We start from the raw sequence: 26306 nt of genomic DNA on the forward strand, positions 1-26306 counted from the left end.
TGGGCACGGTTCTCACTCACTGGGCAATATTCTCACTCACGCTGGCTGAGATTCTCACTCACTCCCTGGGGTGATTCTCACTCACGCAATAGGCAAAGTTCTTACTCACTGGGTGAGGTCCTGACTCACTGGGTGAGGTTCCCACTCACTCACTGGGCGAGGTTCTCACTCGCTCATTGGGCAAGGTTACCACTCAATAATGGGCAAGGTACTCACTCAATGAATGACGTTCTCACTCACTCACTGCGCGAGGTGCTCACTCACTCACAGGGCGAAGATCTCACTCACACACTGGGCGTGGTTCGCACACACTCACTCGGTGAGTTTCTCACTCATTCACTCGGTGAGGTTCCCACTCACATATTGGGTGAGGTTCTCACTCACTGGCGAGGTTCTTCCTCGCTGGGCGATGTTCTCACTCACTCACTGTGCGAGAATCACACTCACTCACTGTGTGAGGTTCTCACTGATGGGGTGTGGTTCTCACTCAAAGGGTGAGGTTCTCATTCAATCACTGGGTGAGGTTCTCACTCAGTCACTGGGTGAGGGTCTCACTCGTGCACTGGGTGGGTTTCTCACTCACTGGGAAAGGTTCTCACTCACTGGGTGATGTTTGAACTCACCGGGTGAGATTCTCACGTACTCCCTGGGCGAGGTTCTCATTCATTAGGTGATGTTGTAACTCAGTCACCGGGTTAGTTTCTCACTCACGGGGCAAAGTTTTTACTCACTCACTGGGTGAATATCTCACTCACTGGGTGAGGTTCTCACTCACTGGGCGAGGTTCTCATTCACTCACTGGGCAAGGTTCTCACTCACTGGGTGATGTTCCCAATCACTCACTGGGCAAAGTTCTCACTCACTGGATGAGGTTTTCACTCATTGGGCGAGGTTCTCAGTCAGTCACTGGGTGGTGAGGATCTCAATCACTGAGCGAGGTTCATACTAACTCACTGTATGAGGTTCTCACTGATAGGTGTGGTTCTCACTCATTGGGTGAGGATCTCATTCACTCACTGGGCAAGGTTCTCACTCACTCACTGGGTGAGGGTCTCACTCGTGCACTGGGTGGGTTTCTCACACACTGGGAGAGGTTCTCACTCACTGACTGGGTGATGTTTAAACTCACCGGGTGAGATTCTCACGCACTCTTGGGTGAGGTTCTCATTCATTGGGTGATGTTCTAACTCACTCAGCGGGTTAGTTTCTCATTCACGGGGCAAAGTTTTTACTTACTCACTGAGTGAATATCTCACTCACTGGGTGAGGTTCTGACTCACTGGGTGAGGTTCTCATTCACTCACTGGGTGAGGTTATCACTCACTGGGAGAGGTTCTCACTCACTGACTGGGTGATGTTTGAACTCACCGGGTGAGATTCTCACACACTCCCTGGACGAGGTTCTCATTCATTTGGTGATGTTCTCACTCACTCACCGGGTTAGTTTTTCACTCACTGGGCAAAGTTTTTACTCACTCACTGAGTGAAGATCTCACTCACTGGGTGAGGTTCCCACTCACTGGGCGAGGTTCTCACTCACATGCAATGTTCTAACTGACTCACTGGGTGAGTTTCTCACTCACTCACTGTGTGAGGTTCTCACTCGAAATGTGATGTTCTTACTCACTCACTGGGTGAGGTCCTGACTCACTCAATGGGTGAGTTTGTCACTTACTCATTGGGTGAGTTTCTCACTCAATGTGTGAATTTCTCACTCACTCACTTGGTGAGGATCTCACTCACTCACTGGGCGTGTTTCTCACTCACTCACTTGGCGAGGTTCCCACTCACTCAGTGAGCAAGGTTATCACTCACTCACTGGGCAAGGTTATCACTCACTGGGCGATGTTCTCACTCACACTGGGTGAGATTCTCACTCATTCCCTGGGGTGGTTCTCACTCTCACATTAGGCAAAGTTTTTACTCACTGGGTGAGGTCCTCAGTCACTGAGTGAGGTTCTCACTCAATCACTGGGTGATTTTCTCACTCACTGGGCATGGTCCACACTCACTGACTGGGTTAGGTTCTCACTCACTGGTTGAGGTTCTCAGCCACTCACTGGGTGAGGTTCTCACTAACAGGACGAGGTTCTCACTCACTCACTGGGTGAGGTTGTCACTCACACGATAGGTGAGGTTCTCACCCACTCGCTGGGTAAGGGTCTCACACTCACTGGGTGAGGTTCTCAGTCCCTCACTGGGTGAGGTTCTCACTCACTGGGTGAGATTCTCACTCACTCACTAGCTGAATATCTCACTCACTGGGTGATGTTCTCACTCACTGGGCGAGGTTCTTACTCACTCACTGGGTGAGGGTCTCACTCGCTCACTGGGTGGGTTTCTCACTCACTCACTGAGGGAGGTTCTCACTCATGTGCAGTGTTCTCACTCACTGGGCGAGGTTCACACTCACTCACTCACCGGGAGAAGTTCTCACTCACTGGGCAAAGTTCTCATTCACTGGGCAAGGTTCTCACTCATTCACTGGGCGAGGTGCTCGCTCATTCACTGGGAGAGGTTCTCACTCACTGGGCGAAGTTCTCATTCACTGGGTGTGGTTCTCACTCACTGGGTGATGTACTCAGACTCAACGGGCAAAGTTCTCACTCACTGGGTGAGGTTTTCACTCATTGGGCAATGTTCTTAGTCAGTCACTGGGTGAGTTTCTCACTCAATGGGCGAGGTTCTCACTCACTAACTGTGTGAGGTTCTCACTGATGGGGTGTGGTTCTCACGCACTGCATGAGGTTCTCATTCACTCACTGGGTGAGGTTCTCACTCACTCACTTACTGGATCTCACTTGCTCACTGGGTGGGTTTCTCACTCACTGGGAGAGGTTCTCACTCACTGGGTGATGTTCTCACTCACTCATTGGGTGGAGATCTCACTCACTGGGTGAGAATCTCACTCACTGGGCGTGGTTCTCATTCACTGGGTGATGTTCTCACTCACTCACTGGGTTAGTTACTCACTCATGGAGCAAAGGTTTTACTCACTCACTGGCTGAATATCTCACTCACTGGGTGAAGTTCTCATTCACTTCACGAGGTTCTCACTCACTCACTGGGTGAGGGTCTCACTCGCTCACTGGGTGGGTTTCTCACTCACTCACTGAATGAGGTTCTCACTCACTCACCGGGCAAGGTTCTCACTCATTCACTGAGCAAGGTGCTCACTCCTCACTGGGAGAGGTTCTCACTCACTGGGTGAGGTTTTCATCACTCACTGGGTGATGGTCTCACTCACTCACTGGTCTTGGTTCTCACTCACTCACTGGGCGAGGTTCCCACTCACTCACTGGGCAAGGTTCTCACTCACTGGGCGATGTTCTCACTCACACTGGGTGAGATTCTCACTCATTCCCTGGGGTGATTCTCACTCATGCAATAGGCAAAGTTCTTACTCACTGGGTGAGGTCCTCACTCACTGGGTGAGGTTCTCACTCAATCAATGGGTGATTTTCTCACTCACTGGACATGGTTCACTCTCAGTCACTGGTTGAGGTTCTCAGTCACTCACTGGGTGAGATTCCTACAAATTGGGTGAGGTTCTCACTCACTCACTGGTTGAGGTTCTTACTCACTCACTGGGTGAGGTTCTCACTCACTCACTGGATGAGGTTCTCACTCACTGGATGAGGTTCTCACTCACTCACTGGGTCACATTCCCACTCACTCACTGGGTGAGGTTCTCACTCGCTCATTGGGCAAGGTCCCCACTCAATAATGGGCAAGGTTCTCGCTCAATGAATGAGGTTCTCACTCACTCACTGCGCGAGGTGCTCACTCACTCACAGGGTGAAGATCTCACTCACACATTGGGTGTGGTTCGCACACACTCACTCGGTGAGTTTCTCACTCATTCACTCGGCGAGGTTCCCACTCACACATTGGGTGTGGTTCTCACTCACTGGCGAGGTTCTCGCTCACTGGGCGATGTTCTCACTCACTCACTGGGCAAGGTTCACACTCACTCACTGTGTGACGTTCTCACTGATGGGGTGTGGTTCTCACTCAATGGGTGAGGTTCTCATTCACTCACTGGGTGAGGTTCTCACTCACTGGGTGAGGGTCTCACTTGCGCACTGGGTGGGTTTCTCACTCACAGGGAGAAGTTCTTACTCACTGACTGGGTGATGTTTGAACTCACCGGGTGAGATTCTCACACACTCCCTGGGTGAGGTTCTCATTCATTGGGTGATGTTCTAATTCACTCACTGGGTTAGTTTCTCAGTCATGGGGCAAAGTTTTTACTCACTCACTGGGTGAATATCTCACTCACTGGGTGAGGTTCTCACTCACTGGGCAAGGTTCTCATTCACTCACTGGGCAAGGTTCTCACTCACTGGGTGAGGTTCCCAGTCACTCACTGGGCAAAGTTCTCACTCACTGGGTTAGGATTTCACTCATTGGGCGTGGTTCTCAGTCAGTCACTGGGTGGTGAGGATCTCAATCACTGAGCGAGGTTCACACTAACTCACTGTATGAGGTTCTCGCTGATGGGTGTGGTTCTCACTCATTGGGTGAGGTTCTCATTCACTCACTGGGCGAGGTTCTCACTCACTCACTGGGTGAGGGTCTCACTCACGCACTGGGTGGGTTTCTCACTCACTGGGAGAGGTTCACGCTCACTGACTGGGTGATGTTTGAACTCACCGGGTGAGATTCTCACGCACTCCCTGGGCGAGGTTCTCATTCATTGGGTGATGTTCTAACTCACTCACCGGGTTAGTTTCTCATTCACGGGGCAAAGTTTTTACTCACTCACTGAGTGAATATCTCACTCACTGGGTGAGGTTCTGACTCACTGGGTGAGGTTCTCATTCACTCACTGGGCGAGGTTCTCACTCACTCACTGGGTGAGCGTCTCACTCGTGCACTGGGTGGGTTTCTCACTTACTGGGAGAGGTTCTCACTCACTGACTGGGTGATGTTTGAACTCACCGGGTGAGATTCTCACGCACTCCCTGGACGAGGTTCTCATTCATTTGGTGATGTTCTCACTCACTCACCGGGTTAGTTTCTCACTCACGGGGAAAGCTTTTACTCACTCACTGAGTAAAGATCTCACTCACTGGGTGAGGTTCCCACTCACTGGTCGAGGTTCTCATTCACTCACCGGGCAAGGTTCTCGCTCACTGGGTGAGGTTCCCAATCACTCACTGGGCAAAGTTCTTACTCGCTCACAGCGTGAAGGTCTCATTCACTCATTGGGAGAGTCTCTCACACACTGGGTGAGGTTGTCACTCACTGGATGAGGTTCTCACTCATTAGGCGACATTCTCACTCACTCCCTGGTGAGGTTCACACTTTATCACTGTGTGAGGTTCTCACTCACTGGATGAATTTTGCACTCACTGAGTGATGTTCTTACTCATTCCCTGTGTGAGGTTTTCACTCACTCCCTGGGTGATGTTCTCACTTTATTTCTGGTTGAGGTTCTCACTCCCTGGGTGAGGTTCCCTCTCACACATTGTGTGAGGTTCTCACTCACTGGCGAGGTTCTCTCTGGGCGCAATATTCACACTCACTGGGCGAGGTTCTCACTCACTGGGTGAAGTTCTCATTCACTGGACAAGGTTCTCATTCATTGGGTGTGGTTCTCACTCACAGGGTGGCGTACTCACGCTCACTGGGCAAAGTTCTCAATCATTGGGTGAGGATTTCACTCATTGGGCGAGGTTCACACTCACTCACTGTGTGAGGTTCTCATTGATGGGGTGTGGTTCTCACTCATTCGGTGAGGTTCTCATTCACTCACTGGGTGAGGTTCTCACTCACTCACTTGGTGGGTTTCTCACTCACTGGGAGAGGTTCTCACTCACTCACAGGGCAATGTTTGCACTCACTGGGGGATATTCTCAATCACTCACTGCGTGAACTTCTCACTCACTGGGTGAGAATCTCACTCACTCACTGGGCAAGGTTCTCATTCACTGGGTGATGTTCTTACTCACTCACCAGGTTAGTTTCTCACTCATGGGGCAAAGTCGTGACTCACTCACTGGGTGAATATCTCACTCACTGGGTGAGGTTCCCACTCACTCACTAGATGAGGTTCTCATTCATTGGGTTAGGTTCCGAATCACTCACTGGTGAAGTTCTCACTCACTCACTGGGTTAGGGTCACACTCACTCACTGGGAGAGGTTCTCAGTCACTGGGTGAGGTTTCCAATAACTCACTGGGTGAAGTTCTCACTCACTGGATGACGTTCTCACTGACTGGGAGAGGTTCTCACTCACTCACTGCATGAGGGTCTCACCTGCTCACTGGGTGGGTTTCTCACTCTCTCACTGGGTGAGGTTCTCACTCACATGCAATCTTCTCCCTCAGTGGGCAAGGTTCTCACTCACTCACCGGGCGAGGTTCTCACTCACGCACTGGGTGATGTTCACACTCATTGGCTGTGGTTCCCACTCACTCACTCGGCGAGGTTCTCATTCACTAGGTGATGTTCTCACTCACCGGGTTAGTTTCTCACTCACAAGGCAAAATTTTTACTCACTCATTGGGCGACTATCTCACTCAGTAGGTGAGGTTCTCACTCACTGGGCGAGATTCTCACTCATTCACTGGGTGAGATCCTGACTCACTCACTGGGTGAGTTTCTTACTCACTGGGTGAGGTTCTCACTTAATGAGTGAGGTTCCCACTCACTCACTGGGTGAGGTTTTCATTTACTCACTGGGTGAGGCTCCCACTCACTCACTGGGCGTGGTCCCCACTCACTCATTGGGCGAGGTTCCCACTCATTCACTGGGCAAGGTTCTCACTCACTGGGCGATGTTCTCAGTCACACTGGGTGAGATTCTCACTCACTCCCTGGAGCAAGGTTCTCACTCAATGTGTGAAGTTTTCACTCACTCACTGGATGAGTTTCTCACTCACTAAGTGAGGTCCTCAGTCACTCATTGGGCAAGGTTCTCACACTCACTGTTTAAAATTCTCACTTTAGCACAGGGTGAGCTTCTCACTCAATGGGCGAGGTTCTCACTCAATGGGTGTGTTCTCACTCACTGGTGACATTCTCACTCACTTACTGCTGTTCTCATTCACTGGGTGAGGTTCTCACTCACTCACTGGATGAGGTTCTCACTCACTGGGTGAGGTTCTCACTCACTCACTGGGTGAGGTTATCACTCACTCTCTGGGCATGCCTCTCACTCATTGGTTGAGGTCCCCACTCACTGGGTGAGGTTCTCACTCACGTGCAATGTTCTAACTCAGTCACTGGGTGAGTTGCTCGCTCACTCACTGGGTGAGGTTCTCACTCAATGTGTGATGTTCTCACTCATTCACTGGGTGAGATCCTGACTCACTCACTGGGTGAGTTTCTCACTCACTCACTGGGCGAGGTTCTCACTCATTGTGTAAGGCTCCCACTCACTCACTGGGCAAGGTTCTCACTCACTGGGCGATGTTCTCAGTCACACTGGGTTTGATTCTCACTCACTCCCTGGGGCAAGGTTCTCACTCAATGTGTAAAGTTTTCACTCACTCACTGGATGAGTTTCTCACTCACTGAGTGAGGTCCTCAGTCACTCATTGGGCAAGGTTCTCACACTCACTGTTTGAAGTTCTCACTTTATCACAGAGTGAGCTTCTCACTCAATGGGCGACATTCTCACTCACTTACTGCTATTCTCACTCACTGGATGAGGTTCTCACTCACTGGGTGAGGTTCTCACTCACTCACTGGGTGAGGTTATCACTCACTCTCTGGGCATGCCTCTCACTCATTGGTTGAGGTTCCCACTCACTGGGTGAGCTTCTCACTCACGTGCAATGTTCTAACTCACTTACTGGGTGAGTTGCTCTCTCACTCACTGGGTGAGATCCTGGCTCACTCACTGGGTGAGTTTCTCACTCACTCACTGGGTGAGGTTCTCACTCAATGTGTGAGGCTCCCACCCACTCACTGGGCAAGGTTCTCACTCACTGGGCAATGTTCTCACTCATACTGGGTGAGATTCTCACTCACTCCCGGGGTGATTTTCTCACTCACGCATTGAGCAAAGTTCTTACTCACTGGGTGAGGTCCTCACTCACTCTCTGCCTTAGGTTCTCACTCACTGGGTAAGATTCTCACTCATGAACTGGGTGATTTTCTCACTCACTGGGCGTAGTTCACACTCACTCATGTGGTTAGGTTCTCACACACTGGGCGAGGTTCTCACTCACTCACTGGGTGGGGTTCTCACTCACTCACTGGGTGAGGTTCTTACTCACTCATTCGTGAGGTTCTCACTCACTCACTGGATGAGGTTCTCACTCACTGGATGAGGTTCTCACTCACTCACTCACTGGGTGAGGTTTCCACTCACTTACTGGGCGAGCTTCTCACTCACTCATTGGGCAAGGTCCCCATTCATTAATGGGCGAGGGTCTCAGTCAATGTATGAGGTTCTCACGCACTCACTGCACGAGGTGCTCACTCACTCACTGGGTGAGGATCTCGCTCAAACACTGGGTATGGTTCACACACACTCACTCGGGAAGGTTCTCACTCATTCACTCAGTAAGGTTCTCACTCACTCACTGGGGGAGGTTCTCACTCACTATGCGAGGTTCTCACTCACTGGGCGAGGTTCTCACTCACTGGGTAAGGCTCCCACTCACTCAATGGGCTTGGTTCTCACTCACTGGGCTTGGTTTTCACTCAGAGGGTAAGCTTCTCATTCACTGGGTGAGGTTCTTACTCACTCGCTGGGCGAGGTTCTCACCAGCTCACTGGGCCAGGTTCTCACTTACTCTGGATGAGTTTTGCACTCACTCATTGGGTGAGTTTCTCACTCACTCACTGGGTGAGGTTCTCACTCATTGTGTAAGGCTCCCACTCACTCACTGGGCAAGGTTCTCACTCACTGGGCGATGTTCTCAGTCACACTGGGTGTGATTCTCACTCACTCCCTGGGGAAAGGTTCTCACTCAATGTGTGAAGTTTTCACTCACTCACTGGATGAGTTTCTCACTCACTGAGTGAGGTCCTCAGTCACTCATTGGGCAAGGTTCTCACACTCACTGTTTGAAGTTCTCACTTTATCACAGGGTGAGCTTCTCACTCAATGGTCGAGATTCTCACTCAATGGGTGTGGTTCGCACTCACTGGGTGACATTCTCACTCACTTACTGCTATTCTCACTCACTGGATGAGGTTCTCACTCACTGGGTGAGGTTCTCACTCACTCACTGGGTGAGGTTATCACTCACTCTCTGGGCATGCCTCTCACTCATTGGTTGAGGTTCCCACTCACTGGGTGAGCTTCTCACTCACGTGCAATGTTCTAACTCACTCACTGGGAGAGTTGCTCTCTCACTCACTGGGTGAGGTTCTCACTCAATGTGTGAGGCTCCCACCCACTCACTGGGCAAGGTTCTCACTCACTGGGCGATGTTCTCACTCATACTGGGTGAGATTCTCACTCACTCCCGGGGTGATTTTCTCACTCACGCATTGAGCAAAGTTCTTACTCACTGGGTGAGGTCCTCACTCACTCTCTGCCTTAGGTTCTCACTCACTGGGCAAGATTTTCACTCAATCACTGGGTGATTTTCTCACTCACTGGGCGTAGTTCACACTCACTCACGTGGTTAGGTTCTCACACACTGGGCGAGGTTCTCACTCGCTCACTGGGTGGGGTTCTCACTCACTCACTGGATGAGTTTCTCACTCACTGTATGAGGTTCTCACTCACTCACTCACTGGGTGAGGTTTCCACTCACTTACTGGGCGAGCTTCTCACTCGCTCATTGGGCAAGGTCCCCATTCATTAATGGGCGAGGGTCTCAGTCAATGTATGAGGTTCTCACGCACTCACTGCACGAGGTGCTCACTCACTTACTGGGTGAGGATCTCGCTCAAACACTGGGTATGGTTCACACACACTCACTCGGGAAGGTTCTCACTCATTCACTCAGTGAGGTTCTCACTCACTCACTGGGGGAGGTTCTCACTCACTATGCGAAGTTCTCACTCACTGGGCGAGGATCTCACTCACTGGGTAAGGCTCCCACTCACTCAATGGGCTTGGTTCTCACTCAATGGGCTTGGTTCTCACTCAGAGGTTAAGCTTCTCATTCACTGGGTGAGGTTCTTACTCACTCGCTGGGCAAGGTTCTCACCAGCTCACTGGGCCAGGTTCTCACTTACTCTGGATGAGTTTTGCACTCACTCATTGGGTGAGTTTCTCACTCAGTGTGCGGTTCTCACACAGTCACTGGGCAAGGATCTCACTCACTTATTTTTTGTGGTTTTCACTCACTCACTGGGCGAGGTTTCCACTCACTCCCTGGGTGACGTTCTCACTCACTAGGCAAGGTGCTCACTCACTCAGTGAGGTTCTCATTCACTTGGTGATTTTCGCATTCACTCACAGGGTGAGGTGGTCACTTACTGTGCGAGGTTCTCACTCACTCACTGGATGAGTTTCTCACTCACTGAGTGAGGTTCTCTGTCACTCACCAGAGAAGTTCTCACTCACTCCCTGGATGAGGCACTCACTTTCTCACTGGGTGAGGTTCCCACTCACTCACTGGGTGAAGTTCTCACTCACTCACTGGGTGAGGTTTTTAGTCACTCACTGGGTGACCTTCTTACTCACTGGGGGAATTTCTCATTCACTGTGTGAGGTTCTCAGCCACTCACTGGGTGAGGTTCTCACTCACTGGGTGAGGTTCTCACTCATTGCGTGCGGTTCTCACTCACTGGGCGAGGTTCTCAGTCACTGTGTGAGGTTCTCAGTCACTCACTGGGTGACATTATCACTCACAGTGCGATGTTCTCACTCACTGGGAGAGGCTCTCACGCACTCACTGGGCAAGTTTCTCATTGACTGGGTGAGGTTCTCACATACTGGGCGAATTTCTCACTCACTGGGCGAGGTTCTCACTCACTCACAGGGTGACGGTCTCACTTGCTCACTGGGTGGGTTTCTCACTCACTGGTTGAGGTTCTTACTCACTCACTGGGTGATGTTTGCACTCACTGGGTGATATTCTCACTCACTCACTGGATGACCTTCTGACTCACTGGGTGATGTTCTCACTCACTCACCGGGTTCGTTTCTCACTCATGGGGCAACATTTTTACTCACTCACTGGGTGAATATCTCACTCACTGGGTGAGGTTCTTACTCATTGAGCGAGGTTCTCACTCATTGGGTGAGGTTCTCACTCACTCACTGGATGAGTTTCTCACTCACTGAGTGAGGTTCTCAGTCACTCACTGGGAGAAGTTCTCACTCACTCACTGGACGAGGCACTCACCTTCTCACTAGGTGAGGTTCCCACTCACTCACTGGGTGAAGTTCTCACTCACTGTGTGATGTTCTCACTCACTCACCGGGTTTGTTTCTCACTCATGGGGCAACATTTTTACTCACTCACTGGGTGAATATCTCACTAACTGGGTGAGGTTCTTACTCACTGGGCGAGGTTCTCACTCATTGGGTGAGGTTCTCACTCACTGGGTGAGGATCTCAATCACACACTGGGCAAAGTTCTCACTCACACACTGGGCAAAGTTCTCACTCACTGACTGGGTGAGGTTCTCGCTCAATGTGTGAGGCTCCCACCCACAAGCTGGGCAAGGTTCTCACTCACTGGGCGATGTTCTCACTCACACTGGGTGAGATTCTCACTCACTCCCTGGGGTGATTTTCTCACTCACGCATTGGGCAAAGTTCTCATTTACTGGGTGAGGTTATCACTCAATCACTGGATGATTTTCTCACTCACTGGGCGTGGTTCACAGTCACTCACGTGGTTAGGTTCTCACTCACTGGGCAAGGATCTCACTCACTCACTGGGTGAGGTTCTCACGCACTCACTGTGTGAGGTTCTTACCCACTCATTGGTGAGGTGCTCACTCACTCACTGGATGAGTTTCTCACTCACTGGATGAGGTTCTCACTCACTCACTGGGTGAGGTTTCCACTCACTTACTAGGCGAGCTTCTCACTCGCTCATTGGGCAAGGTCCCCATTCATTAATGGGCGAGGATCTCAGTCAATGTATGAGATGCTCACTCACTCACTGGGTGAGGATCTCACTCACACACTGGTTATTGTTCTCACACACTCACTCGGGGAGGTTCTCACTCATTCACTCAGTGAGGTTCACACTCACTCACTATGCGAGGTTCTCACTCACTATGCGATGTTCTCACTCACTGGACGAGGTTCTCACTCACTGGGTAAGGCTCCCACTCACTCAATGGGCTAGATTCTCACTCTCTGGGCTTGGTTCTCACTCACAGGGTAAGCTTCTCACTTACTCGCTGGGCGAGGTTCTCACCAACTCACTGGGCCAGGTTCTCACTTACTCTGGATGAGTTTTGCACTCACTCATTGGGTGAGTTTCTCACTCAGTGTGCGGTTCTCACACAGTCACTGGGCAAGGATCTCATTCACTTACTTTTGTGGTTTTCACTCACTCACTGGGCGAGGTTACCACTCACTCCCTGGGTGAGGTTCTCACTCACTAGGCAAGGTGCTCACTCACTGAGTGAGGTTCTCATTCACTTGGTGATTTTCGCATTCACTCACAGGGTGAGGTTGTCACTTACTGGGTGAGGTTCTCACTCACTCACTGGATGAGTTTCTTACTCACTGAGTGAGGTTCTGAGTCACTCACCAGAGAAGTTCTCACTCACTCCCTGGATGAGGCACTCACTTTCTCACTGGGTGAGGTTCCCACTCACTCACTGGGTGAAGTTCTCACTCACTCACTGGGTGAGGTTCTCAGTCACTCACTGGGTGACCTTCTTACTCACTGGGGGAATTTCTCATTCATTGTGTGAGGTTCTCATCCACTCACTGGGTGAGGTTCTCACTCACTGGGTGAGGTTCTCACTCATTGCGTGCTGTTCTCACTCACTGGGCGAGGTTCTCACTCACTGTGTGAGGTTCTCAGTCACTCACTGGGTGAGATTCTCACTCACAGTGCGATGTTCTCATTCACTGGGAGAGGCTCTCACTCACTGTGCAATGTTCTCACGCACTCACTGGGCGAATTTCTCACCCACTGGGCGAGGTTCTCACTCACTCACTCACAGGGTGAGGGTCTCACTTGCTCACTGGGTGGGTTTCTCACTCACTGGGAGAGGTTATTACTCACTAACTGGGTGATGTTTGCACTCACTGGGTGATATTCTCTGTCACTCACTGGATGAAATTCTGACTCACTGTGTGAGGTTCTCACTCACTCACCGGGTTCGGTCTCACTCATGGGGCAAAATTTTTACTCACTCACTGGGTGAATATCTCACTAACTGGGTGAGGTTCTTACTCACTGGGCGAGATTCTCACTCACTGGGTGAGGATTTCAATCACACACTGGGCAAAGTTCTCACTCACTGACTGGGTGAGGTTCTCACTCAATGTGTGAGGCTCCCACCCACAAACTGGGCAAGGTTCTCACTCACTGGGCGATGTTCTCACTCACACTGGGTGAGATTCTCACTCACTCCCTGGGGTGATTTTCTCACTCACGCATTGGGCAAAGTTCTTACTCACTGGGTGAGGTCCTCACTCACTCACTGCCTTAGGTTCTCACTTACTGGCTAAGGTTATCACTCAATCACTGGGTGATTTTCTCACTCACTGTGCGTGGTTCACAGTCACTCACGTGTTTAGGTTCTCACTCACTGGGCAAGGATCTCACTCACTCACTGGGTGAGGTTCTCACGCACTCACTGTGTGAGGTTCTTACCCACTCATTGGTGAGGTTCTCACTCACTCACTGGATGCGTTTCTCACTCACTGGATGAGGTTCTCACTCACTCACTGGGTGAGGTTTACACTCACTTACTGGGCGAGCTTCTCACTCACTCATTGGGCAAGGTCCCCATTCATTAATGGGCGAGGATCTCAGTCATGTATGAGGTTCTCACGCACTCACTATGCGAGGTGCTCACTCACTCACTGGGTGCGGATCTCACTCACACACTGGGTATTGTTCTCACACACTCACTCGGGGAGGTTCTCACTCATTCACTCAGTGAGGTTCACACTCATTCACTGGGGGAGGTTCTCACTCACTATGCGAGGTTCTCACTCACTGGGCGAGGTTCTCACTCACTGGGTAAGGCTCCCACTCACTCAATGGGCTTGGTTCTCACTCACTGGGCTTGGTTCTCACTCAGAGGGTAAGCTTCTCATTCACTGGGTGAGTTTCTTACTCACTCGCTGGGCGAGGTTCTCACCAGCTCACTGGGCCAGGTTCTCACTTACTCTGGGGAAGTTTTGCACTCACTCATTGGGTGAGTTTCTCACTCAGTGTGCGGTTTTCACACAGTCACTGGGCAAGGATCTCACTCACTTATTTTTTGTGGTTTTCACTCACTCACTGGGCGAGGTTTCCACTCACTCCCTGGGTGACGTTCTCACTCACTAGGCAAGGTGCTCACTCACTGAGTGAGGTTCTCATTCACTTGGTGATTTTCGCATTCACTCACAGGGTGAGGTGGTCACTTACTGTGCGAGATTCTCACTCACTCACTAGATGAGTTTCTCACTCACTGATTGAGGTTCTGAGTCACTCACCAGAGAAGTTCTCACTCACTCCCTGGATGAGGCACTCACTTTCTCACTGGGTGAGGTTCCCACTCACTCACTGGGTGAAGTTCTCACTCACTCACTGGGTGAGGTTCTCAGTCACTCACTGGGTGACCTTCTTACTCACTGGGGGAATTTCTCATTCACTGTGTGAGGTTCTCAGTCACTCACTGGGTGAGGTTCTCACTCACTGGGTGAGGTTCTCACTCATTGCGTGCGGTTCTCACTCACTGGGCGAGGTTCTCAGTCACTGTGTGAGGTTCTCAGTCACTCACTGGGTGAGATTCTCACTCACAGTGCGATGTTCTCACTCACTGGGAGAGGCTCTCACGCACTCACTGGGCAAGTTTCTCATTGACTGGGTGAGGTTCTCACATACTGGGCGAATTTCTCACTCACTGGGCGAGGTTCTCACTCACTCACAGGGTGAGGGTCTCACTTGCTCACTGGGTGGGTTTCTCACTCACTGGTTGAGGTTCTTACTCACTCACTGGGTGATGTTTGCACTCACTGAGTGATATTCTCACTCACTCACTGGATGAACTTCTGACTCACTGGGTGATGTTCTCACTCACTCACCGGGTTCGTTTCTCACTCATGGGGCAACATTTTTACTCACTCACTGGGTGAATATCTCACTCACTGGGTGAGGTTCTTACTCATTGAGCGAGGTTCTCACTCATTGGGTGAGGTTCTCACTCACTCACTGGATGAGTTTCTCACTCACTGAGTGAGGTTCTCAGTCACTCACTGGGAGAAGTTCTCACTCACTCACTGGACGAGGCACTCACCTTCTCACTAGGTGAGGTTCCCACTCACTCACTGGGTGAAGTTCTCACTCACTGTGTGAGGTTCTCACTCACTCACCGGGTTTGTTTCTCACTCATGGGGCAACATTTTTACTCACTCATTAGGTGAATATCTCACTAACTGGGTGAGGTTCTTACTCACTGGGCGAGGTTCTCACTCATTGGGTGAGGTTCTCACTCACTGGGTGAGGATCTCAATCACACACTGGGCAAAGTTCTCACTCACACACTGGGCAAAGTTCTCACTCACTGACTGGGTGAGGTTCTCACTCAATGTGTGAGGCTCCCACCCACAAACTGGGCAAGGTTCTCACTCACTGGGCAATGTTCTCACTCACACTGGGTGAGATTCTCACTCACTCCCTGGGGTGAGTTTCTCACTCACGCATTGGTCAAAGTTCTTACTCACTGGGTGAGGTCCTCACTCACTCACTGCCTTAGGTTCTCATTTACTGGGTAAGGTTATCACTCAATCACTGGGTGATTTTCTCATTCACTGGGCGTGGTTCACAGTCACTCACGTGGTTAGGTTCTCACTCACTGGGCAAGGATCTCACCCACTCACTGGGTGAGGTTCTCACGCACTCACTGTGTGAGGTTCTTACCCACTCATTGGTGAGGTTCTCACTCACTCACTGGATGAGTTTCTCACTCACTGGATGAGGTTCTCACTCACTCACTGGGTGAGGTTTGCACTCACTTACTGGGCGAGCTTCTCACTCACTCATTGGGCAAGGTCCCCATTCATTAATGGGCGAGAATCTCAGTCAATGTATGAGGTGCTCACTCACTCACTGGATGAGGATCTCACTCACACACTGGTTATTGTTCTCACACACTCACTCGGGGAGGTTCTCACTCATTCACTCAGTGAGGTTCACACTCACTCACTATGCGAGGTTCTCACTCACTATGCGAGGTTCTCACTCACTGGACGAGGTTCTCACTCACTGGGTAAGGCTCCCACTCACTCAATGGGCTAGATTCTCACTCTCTGGGCTTGGTTCTCACTCACAGGGTAAGCTTCTCACTTACTCGCTGGGCGAGGTTCTCACCAACTCACTGGGCCAGGTTCTCACTTACTCTGGATGAGCTTTGCACTCACTCATTGGGTGAGTTTCTCACTCAGTGTGCGGTTCTCACACAGTCACTGGGCAAGGATCTCATTCACTTACTTTTGTGGTTTTCACTCACTCACTGGGCGAGGTTACCACTCACTCCCTGGGTGAGGTTCTCACTCACTAGGCAAGGTGCTCACTCACTGAGTGAGGTTCTCATTCACTTGGTGATTTTCGCATTCACTCACAGGGTGAGGTTGTCACTTACTGGGCGAGGTTCTCACTCACTCACTGGATGAGCTTCTTACTCACTGAGTGAGGTTCTGAGTCACTCACCAGAGAAGTTCTCACTCACTCCCTGGACGAGGCACTCACTTTCTCACTGGGTGAGGTTCCCACTCACTCACTGGGTGAAGTTCTCACTCACTCACTGGGTGAGGTTCTCAGTCACTCACTGGATGACCTTCTTACTCACTGGGGGAATTTCTCATTCACTGTGTGAGGTTCTCAGCCACTCACTGGGTGAGGTTCTCACTCACTGGGTGAGGTTCTCACTCATTGCGTGCTGTTCTCACTCACTGGGCGAGGTTCTCACTCACTGTGTGAGGTTCTCAGTCACTCACTGGGTGAGATTCTCACTCACAGTGCGATGTTCTCATTCACTGGGAGAGGCTCTCACTCACTGTGCAATGTTCTCACGCACTCACTGGGCAAGTTTCTCATTGACTGGGTGAGGTTCTCACATACTGGGCGAATTTCTCACCCACTGGGCGAGGTTCTCACTCACTCACTCACAGGGTGAGGGTCTCATTTGCTCACTGGGTGGGTTTCTCACTCACTGGGAGAGATTATTACTCACTAACTGGGTGATGTTTGCACTCACTGAGTGATATTCTCACTCACTCACTGGATGAAATTCTGACTCACTGTGTGAGGTTCTCACTCACTCACCGGGTTCGGTCTCACTCATGGGGCAAAATTTTTACTCACTCACTGGGTGAATATCTCACTAACTGGGTGAGGTTCTTACTCACTGGGCGAGATTCTCACTCACTGGGTGAGGATTTCAATCACACACTGGGAAAAGTTCTCACTCACTGACTGAGTGAGGTTCTCACTCAATGTGTGAGGCTCCCACCCACAAACTGGGCAAGGTTCTCACTCACTGGGCGATGTTCTCACTCACACTGGGTGAAATTCTCACTCACTCCCTGGCGTGATTTTCTCACTCACGCATTGGGCAAAGTTCTTACTCACTGGGTGAGGTCCTCACTCACTCACTGCCTTAGGTTCTCACTTACTGGCTAAGGTTATCACTCAATCACTGGGTGATTTTCTCACTCACTGTGCGTGGTTCACAGTCACTCACGTGTTTAGGTTCTCACTCACTGGGCAAGGATCTCACTCACTCACTGGGTGAGGTTCTCACGCACTCTGTGTGAGGTTCTTACCCACTCATTGGTGAGGTTCTCACTCACTCACTGGATGAGTTTCTCACTCACTGGATGAGGTTCTCACTCACTCACTGGGTGAGGTTTACACTCACTTACTGGGCGAGCTTCTCACTCGCTCATTGGGCAAGGTCCCCGTTCATTAATGGGCGAGGATCTCAGTCAATGTATGAGGTTCTCACGCACTCACTACACGAGGTGCTCACTCACTCACTGGGTGCGGATCTCACTCACACACTGGGTATTGTTCTCACACACTCACTCGGGGAGGTTCTCACTCATTCAGACAGTGAGGTTCACACTCACTCACTGGGGGAGGTTCTCACTCATTATGCGAGGTTCTCACTCACTGGGCGAGGTTCTCACTCACTGGGTAAGGCTCCCACTCACTCAATGGGCTAGATTCTCACTCTCTGGGCTTGGTTCTCACTCACAGGGTAAGCTTCTCACTTACTCGCTGGGCGAGGTTCTCACCAACTCTATGGGCCAGGTTCTCACTTACTCTGGATGAGTTTTGCACTCACTCATTGGGTGAGTTTCTCACTCAGTGTGCGGTTCTCACACAGTCACTGGACAAGGATCTCACTCATTTATTTTTTGTGGTTTTCACTCACTCACTGGGCGAGGTTTCCACTCACTCCCTGGGTGAGGTTCTCACTCACTAGGCAAGGTGCTCACTCACTGAGTGAGGTTCTCATTCACTTGGTGATTTTCGCATTCACTCACAGGGTGAGGTGGTCACTTACTGTGCAAGGTTCTCACTCACTCACTGGATGAGTTTCTCACTCACTGAGTGAGGTTCTCAGTCACTCACCAGAGAAGTTCTCACTCACTCCCTGGATGAGGCACTCACTTTCTCACTGGGCGAGGTTCCCACTCACTCACTGGGTGAAGTTCTCACTCACTCACTGGATGAGGTTTTCAGTCACTCACTGGGTGACCTTCTTACTCACTGGGGGAATTTCTCATTCATTGTGTGAGGTTCTCATCCACTCACTGGGCGAGGTTCTCACTCACTGTGTGAGGTTCTCAGCCACTCACTGGGTGAGATTCTCACTCACTATGCAATGTTCTCACGCACTCACTGGGCAAGTTTCTCATTGACTGGGTGAGGTTCTCACATACTGGGCGAATTTCTCACCCACTGGGCGAGATTCTCACTCACTCACTCACAGGGTGAGGGTCTCACTTGCTCACTGGGTGGGTTTCTCAATCACTGGGAGAGGTTATTACTCACTAACTGGGTGATGTTTGCACTCACTAGGTGATATTCTCACTCACTCACTGGACGAACTTCTGACTCACTGTGTGAGGTTCTCACTCACTTACCGGGCTCGTTCTCACTCACGGGGCAACATTTTTACTCATTCACCGGGTGAATATCTCATTAACTGGGTGAGGTTCTTACTCACTGGGCGAGGTTCTCACTCATTGGGTGAGGTTCTCAGTCACTGGGTGAGGATCTCATTCACACACTGGACAAAGTTCGCACTCACTCACTGGGCAAGTTTTTCACTCACTGGGCGATGTTCTCACTCACACTGGGTGAGATCTCACTCACTCCCTTCGATGATTTTCTCACTCACGCATTGAGCAAAGTTCTTACTCACTGGGTGAGGTCCTTACTCACTCACTGCCTTAGCTTCTCACTCACTGGGCAAGGTTCTCACTCAATCACTGGGTGATTTTCTCACTCACTGGGTGTGGTTCTCACTCACTCACGTGGTAAGGTTCTCACTCACTGGGTGATGGTCTCACTCACTCACCGGGTTCGTTTCTCACTCACGGGGCAAAGTGTTTACTCACTCACTGAACGACTATCTCACTCAGTGGGTGAGGTTCTCACTCACTGGGCGAGGTCCGCACTCACTCACAGGGTGAGATTCTCATTCACTCACTGGGTGAGTTTCTCACTCAATGTGTGATGTTCTCACTCATTCACTGGGTGAGATCCTGACTCACTCACTGGGTGAGTTTCCTACTCATTCACTGGGTGAGGTTCTCACTCAATGAATGAGGTTCTCATTCACTCACTGGGTGAGGTTTTCATTCACTCACTGGGTGAGGATCTCACTCACTCACTGGGAATGGTTCTCACTCACTCACTGGGCGAGATTCCCACTCACTCACCGGGCAAGGTACTCACTCACTGGGCGATGTTCTCAGTCACACTGGGTGAGGTTCTCACTCACTCACTGAGCGAGGTCCTCAGTCATTCATTGCGCGAGGTTCTCACACTCATTGTGCGAGGTTCTCACTTTATCACTGGGTGAGCTTCTCACTCAATGGCGAGGTTCTCACTCAATGGGTGTGGTTTTCACTCACTGGGTGACATTCTCAGTCACTCACTGGGTGCTGTTCCCACTCACTGGATGAGGTTCTCACTCACTCACTGGATGAGGTTCTCACTCACTGGGTGAGGTTCTCTCTCACTCACTGGGTGAGGTTATCACTCACAACTGGGCATGCCTCTCACATTGTTTGAGGTCCCCACTCACTGGGCAATGTTCTCACTCATGTGCAATGTTCTAACTCACTCACAGGGTGAGGTTATCACTCACTCACATAGTGAGGTTCTCACACTCACTGGGAGAAGTTCTCTCACTGACTGGGTGAAGTTCTCACACACTGGGTGAGGTTCTTACTCACACTCTGAGTGTGTGTCTCACTCACTGGGCATGGTTCTCACTCACTCAGTGGGCGCGTTTCTCACTCAATGTGTAAGGTTCTCATTCACTGACTGGACTAGGTACTTACTTACTCAATGGCCAAGTTTCTCATTCACTCATTGGGTGAGTTTCTCACTCAAGGTGTGAGGTTCTCACTCAATGACTGGGCAAGTTACTCACTCACTGGGCGAGGATCTCACTCACTCACTGGATGAGGTTCTCACTCACTGGGTGAGGTTCACACTCACTCACTGGGTGAGGTTCTCACTCAGTCACAAACGAGGTTCTCACTCACTTACTGGATGATGTTCTCACTCACTTGGTGATGTTCTCACTCACAGTGTGAGGTTATCACTCACTCACTTGGTGAGGTTCTCACGCGCTCAGTGGGCAAGGTACTCACTCACTCACTGGGTGAGGTTCTCACAATCACTGGGAGAGGTTCTCACCCACTGGGTGAAGTTCTTACTCACTCACTGGGCAAGGTTCTCACTCACTGGGCGAGGCATTCACTCACTCATTGTGTGAGGTTCTCATTCACAGAGTGAGATTCTCATGCACTCACTGGGCAAGGCTCTCACTCGCTCATTGGGTGAGGTTCTTACTATGTCACTGGGTGAGGTTCTCACTCACTCATTGGGTGAATTTCTCATTCACTCACTGGGCAAGCTTCCCACTCACTCACTGGGCGAGGCTCTCATTCGGTCACTGTGTGATGTTCTCACTCACTCACTGGGCGAGGTTCCCACTCACTCACTAGGCGAGGTTCTCAGTCAGTCACTGGGCAAGGTTCTCACTCACTTCACGGGTGAGATTCTCACTCACTGGGCAAAGTTCTCACTCACTGGGTGAGGTTCTCGCTCACACACTGGGCGAGGTTCTCACTCACTCACTGGGTGAGGTTGTTACTCTCTGGTTGAGGTTCTCGCTCACAGGGTGAGGTTCTCACTCACTGGTTGAGCTTCTCACTCACTCACTGGTCGAGGTTCTCACTCACTCACTGGGTGAGATTTTTACTCTCTGCATGAGGGCCTCACTCACTGGGTGTGGTTCTCACTCACTGGTTGAGCTTCTCACTCACTCACTGGGTGAGGTTCTCACTCGCTCACTGGGTGAGGTTGCTACTGTCTGGATGAGGTTCTCACACACTGGGTGTGGTTCTCACTCACTGGATGAGTTTCTCACTCTCTCACTGGCCGATTTTCCATCTCTCTCACTGGACAAAGCTCTTGCTCACTGGACGAGGTTTTCACTCACTCACTGGGTGAGGTTCTCACTCTCCCACTAGATGACTTTGTCACTCCATCACTGGGCAAGGTTCTCACTCACTAATTGGGTGAGGTTCTTATTCACTCACTAGGTGAGGTTCTCACTCATTGGGTGAGGTTCTCACTCACAGGGTGAAGTTCTCACTCACTCAGTGGGCAAAGTTCTCACTCACAGCGTGAGATTATCACTCACTCACTGGATGAGGCTCTCACTCACTCACTGGGCGAGGTACTCATTCATGCACTGGGTGAGGTTCTCACACTCACTGAGTGAGTTTCTCACTCACTGGGTGAAGTTCTCACTCACTCACTGGGCAAGGTTCTCACTCACTGGGCAAGATTCTCACTCACTGGGCGAGGTATTCACTCACTCATTGGGTGAAGTTCTCATTCACAGGGTGAGATTCTCATGCACTCACTGGGCAAGGCTCTCACTCACTCATTGGGTGAGGTTCTTACTCTGTCACTGGGTGAGGTTCTCACTCTCTCATTGGGTGATTTTCTCACTCACTCACTAGGCAAGATTCTCAGTCAGTCACTGGACAAGGTTCTCACTCACTTCACGGGCGAGATTCTCACTCATTGGGCAAAGTTCTCACTCACTGGGTGAGGTTCTCGCTCACACACTGGGCGAGGTTCTCACTCACTCACTGGGTGAGGTTGTTACTCTCTGGTTGAGGTTCTCGCTCACAGGGTGAGGTTCTCACTCACTGGTTGAGCTTCTCACTCACTCACTGGTCGAGGTTCTCACTCACTCACTGGGTGAGATTTTTACTCTCTGCATGAGGGCCTCACTCACTGGGTGTGGTTCTCACTCACTGGTTGAGCTTCTCACTCACTCACTGGGTGAGGTTCTCACTCGCTCACTGGGTGAGGTTGTTACTGTCTGGGTGAGGTTCTCACACACTGGGTGTGGTTCTCACTCACTGGGTGAGTTTCTCACTCTCTCACTGGCCGATTTTCCATCTCTCTCACTGGACAAAGCTCTTGCTCACTGGACGAGGTTTTCACTCACTCACTGGGTGAGGTTCTCACTCTCCCACTAGATGACTTTGTCACTCCATCACTGGGCAAGGTTCTCACTCACTAATTGGGTGAGGTTCTTATTCACTCACTAGGTGAGGTTCTCACTCATTGGGTGAGGTTCTCACTCACAGGGTGAAGTTCTCACTCACTCAGTGGGCAAAGTTCTCACTCACAGCGTGAGATTATCACTCACTCACTGGATGAGGCTCTCACTCACTCACTGGGCGAGGTACTCATTCATGCACTGGGTGAGGTTCTCACACTCACTGAGTGAGTTTCTCACTCACTGGGTGAAGTTCTCACTCACTCACTGGGCAAGGTTCTCACTCACTGGGCAAGGTTCTCACTCACTGGGCGAGGTATTCACTCACTCATTGGGTGAAGTTCTCATTCACAGGGTGAGATTCTCATGCACTCACTGGGCAAGGCTCTCACTCACTCATTGGGTGAGGTTCTTACTCTGTCACTGGGTGAGGTTCTCACTCACTCATTGGGTGATTTTCTCACTCACTCACTAGGCGAGCTTCCCACTCACTCACTGAGAGAGGCTCTCATTCCGTCACTGGGTGATGTTCTCACTCACTCACTGGGCGAGGTTCCCACACACTCACTCGGCGAAGTTCTCAGTCAGTCACTGGGCAAGGTTCTCACTCACTTCACGGGCGAGATTCTCACTCACTGGGCAAAGCTCTCACTCACTGGGTGATGTTCTCGCTCACATACTGGGCGAGGTTCTCACTCATTCACTGGGTGAGGTTGTTACTCTCTGGGTGAGGTTCGCACTCACAGGGTGAGGTTCTCACTCGCTCACTGCTTGAGCTTCTCACTCACTCACTGGTCGAGGTTCTCACTCACTGGGTGAGATTTTTACTCTCTGCATGAGGGTCTCACTCACTGGGTGTGGTTCTCACTCACTGGTTGAGCTTCTCACACACTCACTGGGTGAGGTTTTCACTCGCTCACTGGGTGAGATTGTTACTGTCTGGGTGAGGTTCTCACTCACTGAGTGTGCTGTTCACTCACTGTGTGAGTTTCTCACTCTCTCACTGGCCGATTTTACATCTCTCTCACTGGACAAAGCTCTTGCTCACTGGACGAGGTTTTCACTCACTCACTGGGTGAGGTTCTCACTCTCACACTAGAAGTCTTTATCACTCGATCACTGGGCAAGGTTCTCACTCACTCACTGGTCGAGGTTCTCACTCACTCACTGGGTGAGATGTTTACTCTCTGCATGAAGGTCTCACTCACTGGGTGAGGATCTCACTCGCTCACTGGGTGAGATTGTTACTGTGTGGGTGAGGTTCTCACTCACTGGGTGTGTTTCTCACTCACTGGGCGAGTTTCTCACTCTCTCACTGGCAGATGTTCCATCTCTCTCACTGGACAAAGCTCTCGCTCACTGGACGAGGTTTTCACTCACTCACTGGGTGAGGTTCTCACTCTCCCATCAGATGATTTTGTCACTCGATCACTGGGCAAGGTTCTCACTCACTGTGTGAGGTATTCACTCACTCATTGGGTGAAGTTCTCATTCACAGGGTGAGATTCTCATGCACTCACTGGGCAAGGCTCTCACTCACTCATTGGGTGAGGTTCTTACTCTGTCACTGGGTGAGGTTCTCACTCACTCATTGGGTGATTTTCTCACTCACTCACTAGGCACGATTCTCAGTCAGTCACTGGACAAGGTTCTCACTCACTTCACGGGCGAGATTCTCACTCATTGGGCAAAGTTCTCACTCACTGGGTGAGGTTCTCGCTCACACACTGGGCGAGGTTCTCACTCACTCACTAGGTGAGGTTGTTACTCTCTGGTTGAGGTTCTCGCTCACAGGGTGAGGTTCTCACTCACTGGTTGAGCTTCTCACTCACTCACTGGTCGAGGTTCTCACTCACTCACTGGGTGAGATTTTTACTCTCTGCATGAGGGCCTCACTCACTGGGTGTGGTTCTCACTCACTGGTTGAGCTTCTCACTCACTCACTGGGTGAGGTTCTCACTCGCTCACTGGGTGAGGTTGTTACTGTCTGGGTGAGGTTCTCACACACTGGGTGTGGTTCTCACTCACTGGGTGAGTTTCTCACTCTCTCACTGGCCGATTTTCCATCTCTCTCACTGGACAAAGCTCTTGCTCACTGGACGAGGTTTTCACTCACTCACTGGGTGAGGTTCTCACTCTCCCACTAGATGACTTTGTCACTCCATCACTGGGCAAGGTTCTCACTCACTAATTGGGTGAGGTTCTTATTCACTCACTAGGTGAGGTTCTCACTCATTGGGTGAGGTTCTCACTCACAGGGTGAAGTTCTCACTCACTCAGTGGGCAAAGTTCTCACTCACAGCGTGAGATTATCACTCACTCACTGGATGAGGCTCTCACTCACTCACTGGGCGAGGTACTCATTCATGCACTGGGTGAGGTTCTCACACTCACTGAGTGAGTTTCTCACTCACTGGGTGAAGTTCTCACTCACTCACTGGGCAAGGTTCTCACTCACTGGGCAAGGTTCTCACTCACTGGGCGAGGTATTCACTCACTCATTGGGTGAAGTTCTCATTCACAGGGTGAGATTCTCATGCACTCACTGGGCAAGGCTCTCACTCACTCATTGGGTGAGGTTCTTACGCTGTCACTGGGTGAGGTTCTCACTCACTCATTGGGTGATTTTCTCACTCACTCACTAGGCGAGCTTCCCACTCACTCACTGAGAGAGGCTCTCATTCCGTCACTGGGTGATGTTCTCACTCACTCACAGGGCGAGGTTCCCACACACTCACTCGGCGAAGTTCTCAGTCAGTCACTGGGCAAGGTTCTCACTCACTTCACGGGCGAGATTCTCACTCACTGGGCAAAGCTCTCACTCACTGGGTGATGTTCTCGCTCACATACTGGGCGAGGTTCTCACTCATTCACTGGGTGAGGTTGTTACTCTCTGGGTGAGGTTCGCACTCACAGGGTGAGGTTCTCACTCGCTCACTGCTTGAGCTTCTCACTCACTCACTGGTCGAGGTTCTCACTCACTGGGTGAGATTTTTACTCTCTGCATGAGGGTCTCACTCACTGGGTGTGGTTCTCACTCACTGGTTGAGCTTCTCACACACTCACTGGGTGAGGTTTTCACTCGCTCACTGGGTGAGATTGTTACTGTCTGGGTGAGGTTCTCACTCACTGAGTGTGCTGTTCACTCACTGTGTGAGTTTCTCACTCTCTCACTGGCCGATTTTACATCTCTCTCACTGGACAAAGCTCTTGCTCACTGGACGAGGTTTTCACTCACTCACTGGGTGAGGTTCTCACTCTCACACTAGAAGTCTTTATCACTCGATCACTGGGCAAGGTTCTCACTCACTCACTGGTCGAGGTTCTCACTCACTCACTGGGTGAGATGTTTACTCTCTGCATGAAGGTCTCACTCACTGGGTGAGGATCTCACTCGCTCACTGGGTGAGATTGTTACTGTGTGG

Source organism: Pristiophorus japonicus, chromosome 2 (genome assembly GCF_044704955.1).
Source record: "Pristiophorus japonicus isolate sPriJap1 chromosome 2, sPriJap1.hap1, whole genome shotgun sequence".
Classification (NCBI taxonomy): Eukaryota; Metazoa; Chordata; class Chondrichthyes; family Pristiophoridae; genus Pristiophorus; species Pristiophorus japonicus.